Raw genomic sequence first — 14599 nt, 5'->3', positions numbered from 1 at the left:
TGGCAGCGATTTGGATGCTACAAGCTTAACACACCTGTATTTGGGGAGTTTCTCCCATTCTTCTCTGCAGATCCTCTCAAGCTCTGTCAGGTTGGATGCACGGCTATTTTCACGTCTCTCCAGAGATGTTCGATCAGGTTCAAGTCCGGTCTCTGGCTGGGCCACTCAAGGACATTCAGAGACTTGTCCCGAAGCCACTCCTGCATTGTCTTGGCTGTGTGCTTAGGGTTGTTGTCCTGTTTGAAGGTGAACATTCGCCCCAGTCTGACGTCCTGACTGCTCTGGAGCAGGTTTTCATCAAGGATCTCTGTACTTTGCTCCGTTCATCTTTCCCTCAATACTGACTGATCTACCAGTCCCTGCCTCTGAATAACATCCCCACTCCATGATGCTTCCAACACCATGCTTCACCGTAGGGATGGGGCCAGGTTTCCTCCAGACGTGACACTTGGCATTCAGGCCAAAGAGTTCAATATTGTTTTCATCAGACTAGATAATCTTGTTTCTCATGGTCTGAGAGTTATGTAGGTGCCTTTTGGCAAACTCCAAGCAGGCTGTCATAGCTTCCGTCTGGCCACTCTACCATAAAGGCATGATTGGTGGAGTGCTGCTGAGATGGTTGTCCTTCTGGAAGGTTCTTGCATCTCCACAGAGGAACTCTGGGGCTCTGTCAGAGTGACCACCGGGTTCTTGGTCACCTCCCTGATCAAGGCCCTTCTCACCCGACTGCTCAGTTTGGCCTGCGGCCAGCTGTAGGAGGAGTCTTGGGGGTTCCAAACTTCTTCCATTGAAGAATGATGATGGCCACTATGTTTTTGGAGACCTTCGGAGCTCTACAGACAATTCCTTTGACCTCATGTCTTGGTTTTTGCTCTGACATGCACTTTCAACTGTGGGAGCTGTGTCCCTTTCCAAATCATGTCCAATCAATTGAATTTACCAAAGGTGGACTCCAATCAAGTTGTAGAAACATCTCAAAGATGATCATTGGAAACAGGATGCACCTGAGCTCAATTTAGAGTCTCATAGCAAAAGGTCTGAATACTTATGTAAATAATGTAATTGTTTAATTTTTAATATATTGGAGAGAACTTTTTTTAGAATAAGACAAAATGTTGAAAATCAATGGGTCTGAATACTTCACTGTATGTGGGCAAAGGGATTCGGGAGGTTCAGCTTCATGAAACTCTCGTTGCTCATTTACCAATGCATTATTTGTGTAGTTTTAGCCCAGGATATCACTTACGCCTTCTGCCTCCAATTTGCTCTTACAAAAAGTGTGATTGGCTTCTATTTTGGTGCTTTTTGGAGTAACCTTGTGATGTTCTTTTATCATTAGGGTCCACATGCACAGTGGCTACAACTTAAGTCCCTTGGAGCCTACTGTAGGACCCTCAAAGAGAGACGTCAGCACGTTCACCAAGACCGCCGGTAAAGCAAGGGGAGCTGTTGGTGTTTTCACCTATGAGCTCTTCAATCCCTCCAATGATAATGATACTGAGATAATAGCTGTCATGTTCTCTGTGCCCTTTGACTATAACTTGTACTCCAACTGGTTTGCAGTGGGAATCTTCAACAACTGCAAACTATGTGATCAAACTCTTTATCATGAGATGTATTACAGTGTGGAGAGAAAATTTGTTAGGGGTGAAGGAGATGGCTCCAGTATCACTTATAAAGGTGATCATGTGACCATCAAGGCCTCCATGTCATGTGGTAGTCGTGCAGTCATGAAGGTGGAGGTGTGTGACAGTTGAGAGCGTAGTCATTACTAACCTTAAGACACTGATGGTGTCTAACTGTATGACTCATATGTGAAGATCCGAAGTTCAATTAACAATTTCAATGTGATGTTTCCAGAATAACTTAAATACTAATCAATAAATGCCAAACTAAACTGAGATTGGGTTTGGTTCTGACTTTATGAAAACAAGGCAAACATTATACTGAACTAATGAAATGTATGTTGTTTTTATTTTGCACAGAGTAGCTGTCTTGACACCAATGTTAAAATGAATAAAGTTATCCAGTTCAGATATACTGTAAAAATCTGCATTTTGCTGCTTCATTCAAGTTCAAAGTTAATTTGCCATGTGCACAGGATACAACAGGTTTAATAGTGTGAAATTCATACTATGTGAGCTCTTTCCCAACAATGCAATGATAATAATAATAATAATAATATAAAATGGGAGGTTCGGATCCTGGATGCTGATTGGTTGATATGCAGGAATTGTGGGACAACAACTCCCACAAAGTACCATGTGTTAATCTCATAATTCTACTGTACCGCAGCAGCACTGTACAAGGCAGAACATGAATAAACTTATTCTCCCTCTGAAAAAAAGCATCTATACGTTGTATAAACCTACCAGTTTGCCTCTGAACTGTGCAAAAATGTATTTACAAATGTGATCTCTACCGTGCCAGTAGGATAGCAAGCCCAAGAATGAACATGAAACTAATAATTCACCAGGAAAACCGTATGCAATCAGAATTCCTTTAATTAATTAACCAGTGCAGCATATTGGATATTTATTAAAATAATTATTTATTGAAGTTCTTCTGTCTCATCATTGAATCTCTTCTAGATAACTACATGTCAAATGAGTAAATAACTTAAGACCAGCCCTCTTGGATGGCAACTTCAAAATAAAAAACTAATTTACTTGTTAAAATAAGGTTTTTAATGAAAACATTTAAGATGTTTATAAATATGTTGCCAACTGTTTTATAAGGAATAATGCCCTCGAACCCAGGGATTAGCGTGTGATAACTCCCCCCTAAGAGTTGTCACCGGCTCTAGGCGAACAGCCCTTAGTTGGGAGTTATCATACGTTATGCAATGGCATTGTTGAATACTCCTTTCTGATTGGCTTGAAGAGCATTCTATTCACCTCATTTTCAACGGAAATATGTGCGGGGTCTGTTTATTTATTTTTGTCGTGGGGGACTTCCGGGCCAATAGGTAGCTAGCTAGTGAAAACTAACTCAGTTCCACTCCTCAAAACGTGGTAAGGGGATGCCACAATAACTGGCAGAAACGGAACCTGAGCAAGAGTGTTTTGAACACCAAACTTTTTTGAGGAGCAAGTGCAGTTGTGAGGCGCCTCTTGATTTGCACTCACCTCCTAATAGGCTGGACACATGACATATTTTAACAATGCATTTTTTATTTTTTTAAATAAAAAGTGAATTGCATCTGCCGTGGAGCCCAGTTTCATAATATTACCGTATGTCCCAGCTGCTTGCCGTTGTTTAGAAGTAATCATTTTTTTAAATGTAGGGCATTTTTCTCCCTGCCAGCTCCTATTAGTTCTATTGAGCCCCGTGGCACCAACCCGCCTTCCAAACGTTCTATTCCCAGCCTATTGTTCTACTTCACAATGCCTGATTTGCTATTGTTGTATAGGAGACCTGCCCACATTGCTGGTAGTTTAAATGTAAACAAAAAATGACTCGTGGAACTCTGAGGTCTTCCCATTGTTTCCTATAAGGAAATATCGGTAAGTCTGTCTATTTTGCCAAATATCTCGCAATGTGTATACTTAGATTTTAAATTGGACACCATTTTAATCACAAGAGAATCTCCTCTTTCTAATTATGTAAATCGGGCAGTGTATTCCGTTGACATCAAATGCTAAACTAGAAATAGTCAGAAGTTGCCATGTTTTTCCTCCTCCCTTATTATGCAGACATAAGCACCATCGAGGTGCGGATGTTTACTTTCTACACAACTTATTTCTCAGTTTCATCCTAAGAACAGATTGGGTAAACTGAAAAGTTCAACCCACACAGACAGTGTGGTGAAGAAGGCGCAACAGCGCCTCAACCTCAGGAGGCTGAAGAGATTTGGCTTGTCAGCTAAAACTTTTACAGATGCGCAGTAGAGAGCATCCTTCGGGCTGCATCAGCTTGGTATGTCAACTGCACCGTCCATAACCACAGGGCTCTCCAGAGGGTAGTGAGGTCTGCACAAAGCATCACCGGGGTAAACTTCCTGCCCTCCAGAGGGTGGTGTGGTCTGCACAAAGCATCACCAGGGTAAACTTCCTGCCCTCCAGAGGGTGGTGAGGTCTGCACAAAGCATCACCGGGGTAAACTTCCTGCCCTCCAGGACACATACAACACTTGATGTCACAGGAAGGCCAAAAAGATCATCAAGGACAACAACCACCCGAGCCACTGTCTGTTCACCCCGCTACCATCCAGAAGGCGAGGTCAGTACAGGTGCATCAAAGCTGGGACCGAGAGACTGAAAAACATCTATCTGAAGGCCATCAAACTGTCAAATAGCCATGACTATGCGGCTTCCACCTGGTTACGTAACCCTGCACCTTAGAGGCTGCTGCCCTATATACAGTGCCTTGCGAAAGTATTCGGCCCCCTTGAACTTTTACTTTCAGTGCAGCAAACTCTCTCCAGAAGTTCAGTGAGGATCTCTGAATGACCCAATGTTGACCTAAATGACTAATGATGATAAATACAATCCACCTGTGTGTAATCAAGTCTCCGTTTAAATGCACCTGCACTGTGATAGTCTCAGAGGTCCGTTAAAAGCGCAGAGAGCATCATGAAGAACAAGGAACACACAAGGCAAAAATATTTTGAGTTCCGATGGGATGAGATTGTACTCTTCAAGAAATCTATGCGTATATATCCATAATTGATATTCTCCAAAAAATGAGATATTGGCATTCTACATTGGAGGCTTACAAAAAAAAATCTTATTAAAACTGCAACTTGTCTCACATTTATAGCATTTATACTCTTTATGCTACAGAGCTTTTTGTGGACCAGAAAACAAATGTGTACCAATGAGAGATAGACTTAAATGTACAACTCACTGAATGTTCAACTGTCGTTGAGGATCGTTTCAAAATATAACACTTACAAGAACTTGTGAAGTCAATATAGGCTTTTAATACAAACATATCAGAAGCCTAGATGGTCCGCGGAACACACACTTTCCCTGAGCTCTGGCTCTGTATTTATACACACATAACATATGAGTCCATCCCACATGTAAATGTGGTAACCTCCCTTAGTCCATCCACCACCATTATCTTTCAATCTGTCCATCCTGCTTCTTCACGCCCAATAACGCCCATATCCGCTTTGGTTAAGTTTATAATGGTGGCAGGACCTCCTCCTATCCCAAAAATAATATATGCCCATCTTATCCTATGGGCCCCTTCTGTTTAGCTCGGGGTGTTCTTTCCTTATTAGGACTCGTAGACTATGTGTCCATTCTAACATTCCTTCAGCATCTTCATATCCTATTAATAATACACGACATCTTATCCTATGTTTAGTTTGGTATGTTCTTTGGTACAGTGCCTTGCGAAAGTATTCGGCCCCCTTGAACTTTGCGACCTTTTGCCACATTTCAGGCTTCAAACATAAAGATATAAAACTGTATTTTTTTGTGAAGAATCAACAACAAGTGGGACACAATCATGAAGTGGAACGACATTTATTGGATATTTCAAACTTTTTTAACAAATCAAAAACTGAAAAATTGGGCGTGCAAAATTATTCAGCCCCCTTAAGTTAATACTTTGTAGCGCCACCTTTTGCTGCGATTACAGCTGTAAGTCGCTTGGGGTATGTCTCTATCAGTTTTGCACATCGAGAGACTGAAATTTTTTCCCATTCCTCCTTGCAAAACAGCTCGAGCTCAGTGAGGTTGGATGGAGAGCATTTGTGAACAGCAGTTTTCAGTTCTTTCCACAGATTCTCAATTGGATTCAGGTCTGGACTTTGACTTGGCCATTCTAACACCTGGATATGTTTATTTTTGAACCATTCCATTGTAGATTTTGCTTTATGTTTTGGATCATTGTCTTGTTGGAAGTCAAATCTCCGTCCCAGTCTCAGGTCTTTTGCAGACTCCATCAGGTTTTCTTCCAGAATGGTCCTGTATTTGGCTCCAAACCATCTTCCCATCAATTTTAACCATCTTCCCTGTCCCTGCTGAAGAAAAGCAGGCCCAAACCATGATGCTGCCACCACCATGTTTGACAGTGGGGATGGTGTGTTCAGCTGTGTTGCTTTTACGCCAAACATAACGTTTTGCATTGTTGCCAAAAAGTTCAATTTTGGTTTCATCTGACCAGAGCACCTTCTTCCACATGTTTGGTGTGTCTCCCAGGTGGCTTGTGGCAAACTTTAAACAACACTTTTTATGGATATCTTTAAGAAATGGCTTTCTTCTTGCCACTCTTCCATAAAGGCGAGATTTGTGCAATATACGACTGATTGTTGTCCTATGGACAGAGTCTCCCACCTCAGCTGTAGATCTCTGCAGTTCATCCAGAGTGATCATGGGCCTCTTGGCTGCATCTCTGATCAGTCTTCTCCTTGTATGAGCTGAAAGTTTAGAGGGACTTTCCTTCCATTTCAATATTATCGCTTGCACAGTGCTCCTTGGGATGTTTAAAGCTTGGGAAATATTTTTGTATCCATATCCGGCTTTAAACTTCTTCACAACAGTATCTCGGACCTGCCTGGTGTGTTCTTTGTTCTTCATGATGCTCTCTGCGCTTTTAACGGACCTCTGAGACTATCACAGTGCAGGTGCATTTATACGGAGACTTGATTACACACAGGTGGATTGTATTTATCATCATTAGTCATTTAGGTCAACATTGGGTCATTCAGAGATCCTCACTGAACTTCTGGAGAGAGTTTGCTGCACTGAAAGTAAAGGGGCTGAATAATTTTGCACGCCCAATTTTTCAGTTTTGATTTGTTAAAAAAGTTTGAAATATCCAATAAATGTCGATCCACTTCATGATTGTGTCCCACTTGTTGTTGATTCTTCACAAAAAAATACAGTTTTATATCTTTATGTTTGAAGCCTGAAATGTGACAAAAGGTCGCAAAGTTCAAGGGGGCCGAATACTTTCGCAAGGCACTGTATGTCTGTCCTTATTAGGACTCGTAGACCATGTGTCTCTCTCTCTCTTCTCCTGTGGTCTGATGTATTGTTTGTCCCTATATGTACCGTTTTGCACCCACACAACCAAGAGACTATTCACATTGAAAGTTGAACAAAAAACAAATTATTTGGCTAGATGGCAGTGTGATGTTGTTATACTGGTCTGCACCTTCTCTTCCTTCCTCAACGGATGGAGGTGGAACGTAGGAGTTTTAAACTTGGGGGTGTGGCTTCACTTCTTCAACTCAAGAAAGACACCAGCTTTGTTTTCTGATCATTTGAAGACTTGCAGCTTTCCTGAACAATAATTCCTGGTAAGCATACTAATCATACAGGAGTGGTAATTGTATAATGTTAGTATAAAGTGCCCGTTTGTTGTTAACCTAAAGCCTGGTTTCTTTGGCTAATGTATTTTACCAGTGTAACAGTGCAAATATTTTATTTGTGCAAAGGAATGTCAATTTGAAAGTAGAGCGCAGTGTTAGTGTTCTAAATGGTTGTAAAGTTGTCATACAGATCATATTACCAGACCTGGGTCAAAAATGGATTTTCAGGCCTCCTGGGTGGCGCAGTGGTTAAGGGCGCTGTACTGCAGCGCCAGCTGTGCCATCAGAGTCCCTGGGTTCGCGCCCAGGCTCTGTCGTAACCGGCCGCGACCGGGAGGTCCGTGGGGCGACGCGCAATTGGCCTAGCGTCGCCCGGGTTGGGTAGGGGTGTCCTTGTCTCATCGCGCACCAGCGACTCCTGTGGCGGGCTGGGCGCAGTGTGCGCTAACCAAGGTGGCCATGTGCACGGTGTTTCCTCCGACACATTGGTGCGGCTGGCTTCCGGGTTGGATGCGCGCTGTGTTAAGAAGCAGTGCGGCTTGGTTGGGTTGTGTATCGGAGGACGCATGACTTTCAACCTTCGTCTCTCTCGAGCCCGTACGGGAGTTGTAGCGATGAGACAAGATAGTAGCTACTACAACAATTGGATACCAATAGTAAAAAGTTCTTTAGGAATGTAGTGAAGTAAAAGTTGGCAAAAATATAAATAGTAAAGTACAGATACCCCCAAAAAACAACTTAAGTAGTACTTTAAAGTATTTTTTACTTAAAAGTACTTCACACCACCACAAATTCCCTTTACAATAAACAAGAATCTTGTAAAAAAAACGGCTCTTGAATTTCATTCATAGATCACTGGGACAATCTGGCCCCGCCCAACCCACTCATTAGGCAATTGAGATAAATAAGTGAAATCAGTTGAAAGATACTGTATGTTCTTTCTTCTAATATTGAAAGATATTTCAAAAAAATATTTCAAAAGTAGTTTAAATCAGTATTTCAAATAAGCATTTGGAAAAAATGTCCTAATAATATTTGAAAGAGTATTTGAATAAACAAATACTGTTAATACAAGGGCTTGTTTTGGAGCTGTGTATTTATTCAAAAACAAATATTAAAATACAGTGGAAACAATATTTTCAAATATAAATACAAATGAATGATTGAATTTGACCGAGGTCTGCATGTAACTTACAATAATGTGTTGTTAGAGGTTGACTTTACAGCTCTTTTATTTAAGTCGTAAAGTAGCAGATAATACATTTCAATGGGAGTTTTATACTGCTAGGTGAAACTATAGGTGTCAATAGGAGTTGTATACTGCTAGGTGAAACTATAGGTGAATGTTGTTGTGTCATTGTGCTGTGTCTGTCTCCACAGGCTATCGCTATTACAACCGCCATCATGTCTATTCCTACCTGGGCTGAGTCGCTTATGGCGATTTCTTCAAGCATTCCGACTAACCGGAACTGCACCATTGAGACTACAAATGATTGTAGTTCCCGTGTTCTCGTCAACCCAAAGTAACTACTTTTTTTATTCTGTGACCTCTAACCCCCAGACTACACCTTTGCCGTGGCGGCTTTGTTTGGCATGGATCAGCCTGCACGCTGCTTCTAGTGTAGGGTTAGTTCATGATTTGAAGAATCATATCTCATTTACCACTAGCCGAGACACCTTTCATTCCATCCAATCAGTTCATGCCCAAATTTTGGTTATTGAAAAAAAGGCTATTATCCTCTTGGTAGCGTTTACTTTGCCTGGCCCAGCCTCTGAATTACTCACTCCTCCCCCTATTCCAATTTTTCTCTGTGATTCAGTGTCTGAAAGTGCTTCAAACCTGACTGCCAAATTGTAGACCCAATCTTGCCAATCAAAGTTCTTTCAGAATCCGATGGGTTGGCCTAACCTACGTGGGTAAAGGGATTTCACACTGAATTCGTGCAAATATGTACAAGTATTTCAGCAGGTTTCGTGCACTTTTGTGCATTTTTTTGTGGCTTAATTCGTGTGAAACTGCACACATTTTTGTCCGACTTCATTCATAGAACAGCATTGTTCTAATAACTTTCAAAAGATTGTTCCGAAGATTGCCCTAAAATGTATTTTCCTATGAATGAAGTTCCACAAAAATGAGTATTTTCACACAAATTAAGCTACACAATAATCTGAAATCGTGAAATCTGATTAAATACTTTTTGTACATATTTGCACGAATTGAGTGTGAGATTGTGTTGCTCATTTACCAATCCATCATTTGTGTAATTTTAGGCCAGAATATCACTTATGACCCTCTGCCTCCAAGCCCTCAAATTGTTTTGCTCTTACAAAAAGTGTGATTGTTTTCTATTTTGGTGCCTTTTGGAGTAACCTTGTGATGTTTTTATCTATCATTAGGGTCCACATGAACAGTGGCTACAACTTACGTCCCTTGGAGCCTACTGTAGGACCCTCAAAGAGAGACGTCAGCACGTTCACCAAGACCGCCGATACAGCAAGGGGAGCTGTTGGTGTTTTCACCTATGAGCTCTTCAATCCCTCCAATGATAATGATACTGAGATAATAGCTGTCATGTTCTCTGTGCCCAGACTTGTACTCCAACTGGTTCGCAGTGGGAATCTTCAACAGGGACAAAAGCTGTGATCAAACTCTTTATAATGAGATGTATTACAGTACGGAGAGAACATTTGCCAGGGGTGTAGCAGATGGCTCCTGTATCACTTATAAAGGTGATTATGTGACCATCAAGGCCTCAATGTCAAACAGTGGTCGTGCAGTCATGAAGGTGGAGGTGTTTGACAATTGACAGCATTTACCTTAAAACACTGATGGTGTCTAACTGTATGACTCGTGACAATATGAAGTTTAATTAGCAATTTCAATGTGATGTTACCAGAATAACAAACTCAAATCAATAAATGGCAAACTAAACTGAGATTGGGTTTGGTTCTGAGTTCATGAAAACAAGGCAAACAATATACTGAACTAATGAAATGTATGTTGTTTTTATTGCCACACAGTAGCTGACTTGACACCATGCCAGTAGGCTAGCCAGACCAAGAATGCATGAATTCCATTAATTCATTAACCAGTGCAGCCTATGAAGGCCTATTGGATATTTATTTAAATCATTATTTATTGATGTTCTTGTCTCTGATAGAGTTCAGTGTGTCAAATCGGAGGGCCTGTTGTCCAGACCTCTGGCAGTCTTTATGGGTGTGCCACAGGGTTCAATTCTCGGGCCGACTCTCTTCTCTGTATACATCCATGATGATGATGATGATGACTTCCGGCGCAATGATGACTTCCGGCGCCGACAGAGATGGCCGCCTCGCTTCGCGTTCCTAGGAAACTATGCAGTTTTTTGTTTTTTTACGTGTTATTTCTTACATTAGTACCCCAGGTCATCTTAGGTTTCATTACATACAGTCGAGAAGAACTACTGAATATAAGATCAGCATCAACTCACCATCAGTACGACCAAGAATATGTTTTTCGCGACGCGGATCTTGTGTTCTGCCTTACAAACAGGACAAAGGAGTGGATCCTATGCAGCGACCCAAAAAAACGACTCCGAAAGAGAGGGAAACGAGGCGGTCTACTGGTCAGACTCCGGAGACGGGCACAGCGCACACCACTCCCTAGCATTCTTCTTGCCAATGTCCAGTCTCTTGACAACAAGGTTGATGAAATCCGAGCAAGGGTAGCATTCCAGAGGGACATCAGAGACTGTAACGTTCTTTGCTTCACGGAAACGTGGCTTACTGGAGAGACGCAATCCGAAGCGGTGCAGCCAACAGGTTTCTCCACGCATCGCGCAGACAGGAAAAAACATCTTTCTGGTAAAAAGAGGGGCGGGGGCGTATGCCTTATGACTAACGTGACATGGTGCGATGAAAGAAACATACAGGAACTCAAATCCTTCTGTTCACCTGATTTAGAATTCCTCACAATCAAATGTAGACCGCATTATCTACCAAGAGAATTCTCTTCGATCATAATCACAGCCGTATATATCCCCCCCCAAGCAGACACATCGATGGCTCTGAACGAACTTTATTTAACTCTCTGCAAACTGGAAACAATTTATCCGGAGGCTGCATTCATTGTAGCTGGGGATTTTAACAAGGCTAATCTGAAAACAAGACTCCCCAAATTTTATCAGCATATCGATTGCGCAACCAGGGGAGGAAAGACCTTGGACCATTGTTACTCTAACTTCCGCGACGCATATAAGGCCCTGCCCCGCCCCCCTTTCGGAAAAGCTGACCACGACTCCATTTTGTTGATCCCTGCCTACAGACAGAAACTAAAACAAGAGGCTCCCACGCTGAGGTCTGTCCAACGCTGGTCCGACCAAGCTGGCTCCACACTCCAAGACTGCTTCCATCACGTGGACTGGGAGATGTTTCGTATTGCGTCAGATAACAACATTGACGAATACGCTGATTCGGTGTGCGAGTTCATTAGAACGTGCGTTGAAGATGTCGTTCCCATAGCAACGATTAAAACATTCCCTAACCAGAAACCGTGGATTGATGGCAGCATTCGTGTGAAACTGAAAGCGCGAACCACTGCTTTTAATCAGGGCAAGGTGTCTGGTAACATGACCGAATACAAACAGTGCAGCTATTCCCTCCGCAAGGCTATCAAACAAGCTAAGCGCCAGTACAGAGACAAAGTAGAATCTCAATTCAACGGCTCAGACACAAGAGGCATGTGGCAGGGTCTACAGTCAATCACGGACTACAGGAAGAAACCCAGCCCAGTCACGGACCAGGATGTCTTGCTCCCAGGCAGACTAAATAACTTTTTTGCCCGCTTTGAGGACAATACAGTGCCACTGACACGGCCTGCAACGAAAACATGCGGTCTCTCCTTCACTGCAGCCGAGGTGAGTAAGACATTTAAACGTGTTAACCCTCGCAAGGCTGCAGGCCCAGATGGCATCCCCAGCCGCGCCCTCAGAGCATGCGCAGACCAGCTGGCCGGTGTGTTTACGGACATATTCAATCAATCCCTATACCAGTCTGCTGTTCCCACATGCTTCAAGAGGGCCACCATTGTTCCTGTTCCCAAGAAAGCTAAGGTAACTGAGCTAAATGACTACCGCCCCGTAGCACTCACATCCGTCATCATGAAGTGCTTTGAGAGACTAGTCAAGGACCATATCACCTCCACCCTACCTGACACCCTAGACCCACTCCAATTTGCGTACCGCCCAAATAGGTCCACAGACGATGCAATCTCAACCACACTGCACACTGCCCTAACCCATCTGGACAAGAGGAATACCTATGTGAGAATGCTGTTCATCGACTACAGCTCGGCATTCAACACCATAGTACCCTCCAAGCTCGTCATCAAGCTCGAGACCCTGGGTCTCGACCCCGCCCTGTGCAACTGGGTACTGGACTTCCTGACGGGCCGCCCCCAGGTGGTGAGGGTAGGCAACAACATCTCCTCCCCGCTGATCCTCAACACTGGGGCCCCACAAGGTTGCGTTCTGAGCCCTCTCCTGTACTCCCTGTTCACCCACGACTGCGTGGCCACGCACGCCTCCAACTCAATCATCAAGTTTGCGGACGACACAACAGTGGTAGGCTTGATTACCAACAACGATGAGACGGCCTACAGGGAGGAGGTGAGGGCCCTCGGAGTGTGGTGTCAGGAAAACAACCTCACACTCAACGTCAACAAAACTAAGGAGATGATTGTGGACTTCAGGAAACAGCAGAGGGAACACCCCCCTATCCACATCGATGGAACAGTAGTGGAGAGGGTAGCAAGTTTTAAGTTCCTCGGCATACACATCACAGACAAACTGAATTGGTCCACTCACACAGACAGCATCGTGAAGAAGGCGCAGCAGCGCCTCTTCAACCTCAGGAGGCTGAAGAAATTCGGCTTGTCACCAAAAGCACTCACAAACTTCTACAGATGCACAATCGAGAGCATCCTGGCGGGCTGTATCACCGCCTGGTATGGCAACTGCACCGCCCTCAACCGTAAGGCTCTCCAGAGGGTAGTGAGGTCTGCACAACGCATCACCGGGGGCAAACTACCTGCCCTCCAGGACACCTACACCACCCGATGTCACAGGAAGGCCATAAAGATCATCAAGGACATCAACCACCCGAGCCACTGCCTGTTCACCCCGCTATCATCCAGAAGGCGAGGTCAGTACAGGTGCATCAAAGCTGGGACCGAGAGACTGAAAAACAGCTTCTATCTCAAGGCCATCAGACTGTTAAACAGCCACCACTAACACTGAGTGGCTGCTGCCAACACACTGACACTGACTCAACTCCAGCCACTTTAATAATGGGAATTGATGGGAAATGATGTAAATATATCACTAGCCACTTTAAACAATGCTACCTTATATAAATGTTACTTACCCTACATTATTCATCTCATACGCATACGTATATACTGTACTCTATATCATCGACGGTATCCTTATGTAATACATGTATCACTAGCCACTTTATACTACACTATGCCACTTTGTTTACATACTCATCTCATTTGTACATACTGTACCCGATACCATCTACTGTATCTTGCCTATGCTGCTCTGTACCATCACTCATTCATATATCCTTATGTACATATTCTTTATCCCCTTACACTGTGTACAAGACAGTAGTTTGGAATTGTTAGTTAGATTACTTGTTATTACTGCATTGTCGGAACTAGAAGCACAAGCATTTCGCTACACTCGCATTAACATCTGCTAACCATGTGTATGTGACAAATAAAATTTGATTTGATTTGATTTGATTTGATTTGATGTCGCTCTTGCTGCTGGTGATTCTCTGATCCACCTCTACGCAGGCGACACCCTTCTGTATACTTCTGGCCCTTCTTTGGACACTGTGTTAACTAACCTCCAGACGAGCTTCAATGCCGTACAACTCTCCTTCCGTGGCCTCCAAATGCTCTTAAATGCAAGTAAACCGATGCTTTTAAACCGATCGCTGCCCAGCATCACTACTCTGGACGGTTCTGACCTAGAATATGTGGACAACTACAAATACCTAGGTGTCTGGTTAGACTGTAAACTCTCCTCCCAGACCCACATTAAGTATCTCCAATCCAAAATTAAATCTAGAATCGGCTTCCTATTTCGCAACAAAGCCTCCTTCACTCATGCTGCCAAACATACCCTCGTAAAACTGACTATCCTACCGATCCTCTACTTCGGCGATGCCATTTACAAAATAGCCTCCAACACTCTACTCAGCAAATTGGATGCAGTCTATCACAGTGCCATCCGTTTTGTCACCAAAGCCCCATATACTACCCACCACTGTGACCTGGACG

Source organism: Oncorhynchus clarkii, chromosome 3 (assembly GCF_045791955.1).
Source record: "Oncorhynchus clarkii lewisi isolate Uvic-CL-2024 chromosome 3, UVic_Ocla_1.0, whole genome shotgun sequence".
Lineage (NCBI taxonomy): Eukaryota > Metazoa > Chordata > Actinopteri > Salmoniformes > Salmonidae > Oncorhynchus > Oncorhynchus clarkii.
The sequence above is the reverse complement of the archived record's forward strand: the minus strand, read 5'-3'. Positions refer to the sequence as shown.